Consider the following 7,735-nt stretch of genomic DNA (forward strand, 5'->3'; position numbering starts at 1 on the left):
GCTGCACTGCAGAAAGAGCTCAGAGTTTCAGCTATCCTGAAAATTCTACAATTGGAAAAAGTCTTTTCTTCCTCCATTACCACTGGGAAGAGGCTTCTCTCTTTCCTTCATCCTTCCTCTACAGGGCCCTAATCTTTAGGCCTAGTTTCAAAAAATTTTTCCCCCTTTTACCGGGAAAATCCTTTTTTCTTGATTAAAATTTTTCTCCCTTTTCTAATGGGAAATTTCCTTTCCTTCCCTCTTCTCTTTTGGGAAGATTTCCTTTTTTATTTAAAATCTTTAGCTGTCTTGCCCTTTCTTAACTTCGGTGCCTTCCTGCTTCAACAGTCCAATCAACTGACTGTGAGCTAGCTGCACCCATTTCAATTCACCCTTATCTTTTCTTTTTTTCTTTAAATTGCTGGCCAGCCTTACCTTTCGGGTGTCCATCAGCTTGTCCCTTCTTTCTCGGATCTCGGTAACGTCTTGGTAGAATCTCGGTAGGGACCTCCATTTGTAACGGTAACGCCCGCGTTACTGTCACCCGTTCACCATGTCCGAGCGAGGGGCTGTGGATTAAAAAATAAGGGACAAGAGACAGCGGGTCATTTGCCTCAGCTGAATGCCGAATGCCAAATGCCGTTTATTGAAAGAGGGAGGAAACCTTAAATACAGGCTTACAGTACAATGGGAGATCCCCGGAGGGCAGAAGTTCGCTACCCAATGTTCTACATTCTTGCATCTAAGCTGTTAACGCCCAATATGCAGGATACACAAACAAGGAACTTCCCTAAAGCATTCAGGAGGGTGGATACCGGCAGGGAATTAGAATAGGGAGGACATCTGGTCAAGGTCAGCAAGCAGGCAACGGCTTTACTCAATATGGGAGAAGACCAGGGCCCTACATGCTCTTAACTATTGATCCATCTTTCCAGCCCCTAAACTATTTTGCAATGCAGGACGTCCCTTCCCTTGGAAACCTTTAGGAGTAGACTCCTTGCTTTGTCTGGTGGGGCTGGAAGTCATTCAGCTGTCCACGGTGCCGCTTGCTAAGAAGTGTATTCAACCCAGTCTCCTCCTTCCTCAACACCCCCCCTTCCCGCCTATCCTCTGCCAAAGCTGGCACCTTCCTTCCCTGAGGTAACTACTCTATATGGTGGATGGTTTGGGGGCCTACCTCTGCTTATATTATACATCGATTTCTTGGCTCTTTCTTCCATACATTTTTCACAGCAAGCCTTCCTTTCCTTTCCTTGGAACGCGCTCTGCCCCAGTCAGCCAGTGGGATCCTGTCCAAACCATCTCTTAATGATGTTTTTTGATTTTCCCCTTTACTTTAGGGAGCAACTTTTTCCCCTTGAAATTCTTTTTTCTTTCCTTTTAGTCATGAAGTGTTCTGCTTGTGGAATGGATACAAAGGTGGGAAGGAGGGTAGGAAGGTGGGTAGGAAAACTCTTCATGTTGGACTCAGTGGACAGGGCCTTCCTGTGCAGAATGTCCCCTATCACAGAGATAATAGGTGGTGAGCTTTAGAGAGCCCTGATGCCAGATTTTGCCTCATCTGAAATCATTCTTTGAAACAAGGTGCACCAGGGTTTAGCTTGTGGGCTTTCCCGGAAGGATTTGTCAAGGTGGCTTAGTGCTTTGATTAATTAACGGAATGAGGTTCTATACAAATATCACTTTCCTTCACCCATCAAATCTCTCTCAAGCACAGCTTGAGGAAAAGGAGCTGAAATTCAAGGCTGTGGCTTCATCCGCGTTTGCATCCTGGGACACAGGGATGAAGATGTGATGCTGTGAGAACCTCACACTCACAGTTCAGCCTTGCCTTGGCAAAAAGGAACTTCCTGAGGTGGAGCTCCAGCCTTTGTCTGCCATGAAGGCCAGTAACCCAGTACTCTACTAGCTACCCAGGGCTGCCAGAGAAGAACCTTTTGGGCAGAAAGTTCTGATGAATCGAATGTTTGTGTGGCCCAAACTCCTACGTTGCAACCCTAACTCCCATGTGATAGCGTGGAGAGAACCTCTTGGTCACTTCCTGTGACTGTGATAAAGTACACGAAGACTTTATATATAGATATAAATAGATATCTTTATAAATAGATATATAGATAAAGTACAAAAGACTTATTTTGGCTCAGGGTTCAGAGCTTTCCACAGTCACTTGGCCCCATCAGTTCTGGGGCAGAGTGTGGTGGCAGGAAGCCCATGGTCCAGCAAAGGTGCCTGTCGCGTCTAACTCGACCAGCAAGAAAGACTCGACGCAGAGCTCTTCTTCAAGCTGTTTTATTCAGGACCCTTAATCTGTTTCTTTGTTCTTCTACCCCTGGGGAGAGCCCGCCCCAGCCTTATATAGGTCTCAGTCCACCAGCCCCCATGCGCCACATGGGATTCCTGGATAGGTACACGTATGCCTTAGCAAGCCAAAATTTGAAACCAAGCCAAATAAGATACTGCTTGAAACAAAGAGCGCTCGCCACCGGGAGGGCGGGGGGGCGGGAACCAGCTCCATCTTAAGAGTGCAGCTTCCCGCAGCTCTCTACAGGTGCCCACCTTGGTAGGTAGTGTAGACCAGGCTAGAGGTTGTGGATTCCCGGGCTTGGGTGAACTTGGGTATAAAGCCTAATCCCTGGGACTGTTGGACGTAAGCCTGGCCTCCTAGGAAACCCGCAAGGACTTATACAGCCTGTGGAAACTCGGTGAGGCAGGTGTATTTCTAAAGTACTGAAGTGCACATGGTAACAGCAGCAAGGGCTGGCCTCAATAGTTTCCTGGCTCGTAACAGTTTCCTATCAGGACCACCAGGGGGCGACAGAGTACTCCCTTTGCCTGTTCTTGCTTCAGGTTCTTCAGGTCACTTTCCTTTTTACTTCCAGCACAGTGCCCGGAGCCTGACTAATGGATGTCTTGATTTCTTTTAAAATCAGAACGAACCAAACAATATTAATAAATAAATACAGAACAATGAACCCAGCCTGTTTTATATTAATCTTTGTACCAATATAGTTGTCAGGTATAATTTTTTATTTTATTTTGTTATTTATTTTTTTAAATAAGAATGGGCCATGAAGGTAAAACTGCCTTATATTTATGAAAGTGACAGTTTCCCCAGATAGGTTCTGGACTGGACTTTGAAGAATGGGTTGGCAGCCTGGGTTACCACTTGACTTGGTTTGCTCAGGGAACTGATCAGGTAATGTCTAAAGTAGTGGTTGTCAATCTTCCTAATGCTGCGATCTTTTAATACAGTCCCTCATGTGGTGACCCCAATGATAAAATTATTTTCGCTGCTACTTCATTACCGTAATTTTGCTACTGTTATGAATCATAGTGTGTAAATATCTGTGTTTTCTGATGGTCTTAGACGACCCCTGTGAAAGGGTCATTCCACCCCAAGGGGTTACGGCCCACAGGTTGAGAACCCCTTGTCTAAAGGCATACCTGTGTATTGATCCCCACTCAGTTCACGTGGGGTAAGGGTAGCCACATCAGACAGACAGGAAGAGCAGGGGCTTCCATCTTAAATTATGTTAGTGATCAGAAAATGACACCCCAGAGTGAAACATAGTAAGTAGACTCAGAAAACACATTCTCCCTGGCTTCTCCTGCCCTCCCAGCTCTCATCCTTCACTCTTTCCCAAAGCAAGACAAAGAAATCAGCAGTCGCCTTCCAGAAAGCCAGCCACAAAGGTGAGAATCACACTTTTAACTTGTCCAGCTTGGCTGCTTAGGAGCTGGCCCCAGGGAAGCAGATTCTGAGTCCACAGGGGTCCTGCCTCAGACCGGGGAGAGAGAAAGGCTGTAACTGAGGGGCCCTGGAGCACCAAAGCAAACAGGCCTTGCTGCATTTCTTTATCCAGTGTAGTTCCCTGTATCTACGCTAAAGGTGTCACACCACAGGCACCGGGTTCCAGAAGCCTGCCCATAGACCAGGGACAGATCCCAATCCCCCTGCCTGGGTGCCCCCCAAACAGTTTGAGCCAAACAACTGTCTTCCATGTCCAGAGGGCCGAGTCCAGTCCCATGGGGGCTCCACAGCCACCAGTCCACAGTCCATGGGCTTCCACTAGTGTGGTCCGTCATCTCTGCACCTCCTCCCATCATGATCTCGACGTCCCCCACTTGCAGAATCCCTCCTCTCTCTCACCAATTGGAATCCCGGAACTCAGCCTGGTGCCTGGCCGTGGATCTCTGTATCTGCCTCCATCAATCACTGGACAAAGTCTCTATGATGACAGCTAGGTTATTTGCTAGGCTGGTCACCAGAGTAGACTGGTCCAGGCACCCTCTGGACCACTGCCTAGCTGTGTGCTTCTAAAGAGCCAATAGTGGGTGTCAGAACACAGTCCAAGACTGGAGTTGTGTTAAGAATTCTGAGTGCTTGTGAGAAAATTCCAAGAAAACAAGACAAGAATCTCGTGACCTCAGTTTCTTCAAAACACAGAATTGTTCTTGGAACGTGCTTTCATGCCCCTCCCAGGGGTAGTGGAGGACAGGAGTGAGCTGACTTCAGATGATTCATCACGACTGGCTATTGTTATTGGTTTACATGCCTCTAAGGAAAAAACAAGTTTTTGCCACAGACGGCTTGTCACTGTGATTGTACACTTTACTCACGTGATTCTTCTCAACCCTCAGAGTATAAATTGTCCGAGGCTCTGAATAAAGTTGGCTATTGCATGAAACTCTAGTCGGCCTCGTTTTTAGGCTCCATTCTCCCAGGTTCAACCACCGGCTAGAGCAGTGAACAACTGGGAAGGCCAGAGTTGGTGAAGGAAATCAGTTTTATTCAATGCAGCATCCCGCGAAGGTACTGGCAAAGCTTTCCACACAATGGGCTTTTACAATTTTATCAGGTGACAGTGGGCAGGAAGGCTGCTTGACTGGTGGGGTCATGGACATCAGGGTGTGTGTCTTTTTTCTCCTTCTGGCTAGACTATTACAATAGACGTTTACCTCTTGGGCCACGTATGACTTTCTGCAGGTTAAGCAACACAGCAATTTCCATGCGTTTTATTAGCTGATGATGCTCAGATTGAAAAATTAAAAGAGACTGAACCATTCTGATGTTATCCGAAGGCCACCAGATAGCCTGGGCTCTCACACCTCCAAACTGTTATTTAGCAGTTCATGTTTCCATCATCTCTGTATTACAGTTTTTCTTTAGAAGTTACAAACTGCCCAGGCCAGTTCCCAAAGGAGCAAATGTTGTTACACTCAGAAAAATCAGAGTAAAAATTCCCTTTTCCCCACATGAATAATAATGGTTCTTTGATTGACATTTCAATATTTCTATCCCATTTCTGCTCTTTGAGGCAAACACTTAGGTAACTTTCCAAACTGCCAGTACCTCAGAGGTGTATGTGTCTGTGCAAAAACAGAGCTCTCACCTCAGAAGGAATAAGATATTTTATTCTGGATCCATGTATGGGTGACCATGCCTGGGAACATGGATTCAAGTTCCCTCTATTATCATGGTCCAATGTGGCAGCAGTGCCATGAAGTTCTATAGTAAGAGAACAAAAGAACGCCATAAAGCAAGGTCCTTTTCAAAGATGCTGCTGGAAACATCGGGTAGGCAGTTACAGCCAAGTGTGCACATCTTCACTTTTGGCTACATGCTCTCTCATGCCATTCTTAACCACTGAGCTAGTGGAGGCTAGGGGTCTTGTCAATACATTTGGCAAGGATTTACCTAATAGTCACAAAGGTGGTAGGATGGATACCATTGTGAACAATGAATGAATGAATGAATGGGACTAACAATAGCCTAGGATAATAGTTCTCCACAATCGCAGAAGTTCTGATTAGCTAGTCAGACTTGTAGAATATTTAATGTAGGCTTGGCTTTTTTTTTCCTCCTGGAAAATTCTAGTTCATGGTTGTTACCTATAACAAAGCTGTGTGGAGTACATGGCTTGTCTACATCACCTCTAAAGTTGGTGAGGAAAGCAAGTCATTGGAAGCAGTAGAAACTACAGGGCTTGTCCAATTTCCCCCTCGTTCCAGAAACGCTAATGCTGAGCTACACACAATCACATTCCCTTTTTATATAATATTTCAGTTGCCCCAAAGTTAGTATTTATCTCCCTCTGAAAATTTACTTGTTTTTCTTCTTGTGCCATCCCCCTTTCCCCTCCTAAACACCTTGTGTAATCTAGAAAACATGATGAAATTTTCTTAGCATTCTCATCCTTTCTGCTGGATGCTCTGGGTGCCCCCCTCCACAGGTGCATACCACTGCTAGCTGCCGTGGGCCCCTCCTTGCCAATCTCCTGGGACTAGCTTTTTATATTTATTGTACTGCTGTTTCTTCCTGGATTCTTCTTTTTCTTCTTGACTTTATAATTTTGACTAATTGCATCCCATGGTTGCTTCCTGAGAAAACATAAACAGGAAACAATCTTTTTTCAGTTATCATTCTTCTGAAAAATGTCTTAATTCCATGTGTTTAAATGGCAGGTTTGGCTCCTATCCAGGGAAAAGGTCCTATTTTGAAGCACTTCTCCACTGTGTCCTAGTTTACAGCTGAGAAGTCCAAAGTCATGGTCAATTTTAATTTCTTATATGTGATTGTGTTTCCCTGGTGGAAGCTTGTAGGATAATCACAGGAATTCTGGGGTTTCATTTATCGGGTGCTGTGGGTGGGTTCTTATTCTTCATTATGTTGGCCATTGGTTGGGTTCCTCCAAAATGTTCTTTTGTTCTTTCTTTCAAATGTCCTTTGGACACAAGTGCCCATCTTTAATCCAGAAGCTATCTGTTGTGGGATAGTCTTTTAGCACACTGTGAAGATGTCACTCTCATTGGTTTAATAAAAAGCCAATAGTGGCCAATAGTTTGGCAGGCTTTCCAGGCACAGAGGATGCTGAGAAGAAGGACAGAGTTTCAAGGAGATGCAGAGGAAGCAGGACATGGAGGAGATGAGGTAACAAGCCATGAGCCACATGGTAGCAGGTAAATTAATAGAAATGGTTAATTTAAGTTATAAGAGCTAGTTAAAAACAAGCCCAAGCTATCAGCTGAGCTTTCATAATTAATAACAAGTCTCCATGTCATGATTTGGAAGCTGGCAGGTGGGACAGAGAAAGACTAGCCACAGCTATCTCCAGTTGATAATTGATAACCTCTTGTAAAGGAAAAAAACCCCAGATTTCTCCAATGGAGTCTTCACTGAGTATGTCAACCATTTTCAGTGGCAGGCCTCATGCCCAGCAGCAGATGGCCAACACAAAATGAACTCAATGGTAATTTCTCATAATTAAAAAAAAAATCTTTCTTGGTGTTTTGCTTGTATATTATGGTTTCTGATTTTGTGATTTTATGGTTTTTGTTTCTGTGTGTGTTTCCTGTACTTTTTATTTTATTTATTTAATTTTTTTTGCCTGTTTGTTTTCTAAAGAGAGAGAAAAAATAGTCATGCAGTTGGATGGGTGGGAAGTAGGCAGGATGGGAGGAGATGAGGGAGGGGAAGCTGTGATCAGAATATATTGTACGAAAAACATTTCGATAAAAGAAAAGTCCTTTCCTGCATGTTCCCCCATTTTGCCACCTGGTTTGACCTTTCCCCTAATTGTGCGCTTGTCTGTCACCTGGTCCTGTGTTTTGAGTCACAGATGACCTTTACCTTCTCAGTTCTCTTGAACAAAACTGCCCCTGACTGACAGTGTTATTATCCTCTCAAACTAGGTCAACTTTGTTTGTCCAACATTGCTTTCTCTTGCATTGCTCTGTTTTTCCTTTTTTTTTTTTT

Source organism: Peromyscus eremicus, chromosome 9, assembly GCF_949786415.1.
Source record: "Peromyscus eremicus chromosome 9, PerEre_H2_v1, whole genome shotgun sequence".
Lineage (NCBI taxonomy): Eukaryota > Metazoa > Chordata > Mammalia > Rodentia > Cricetidae > Peromyscus > Peromyscus eremicus.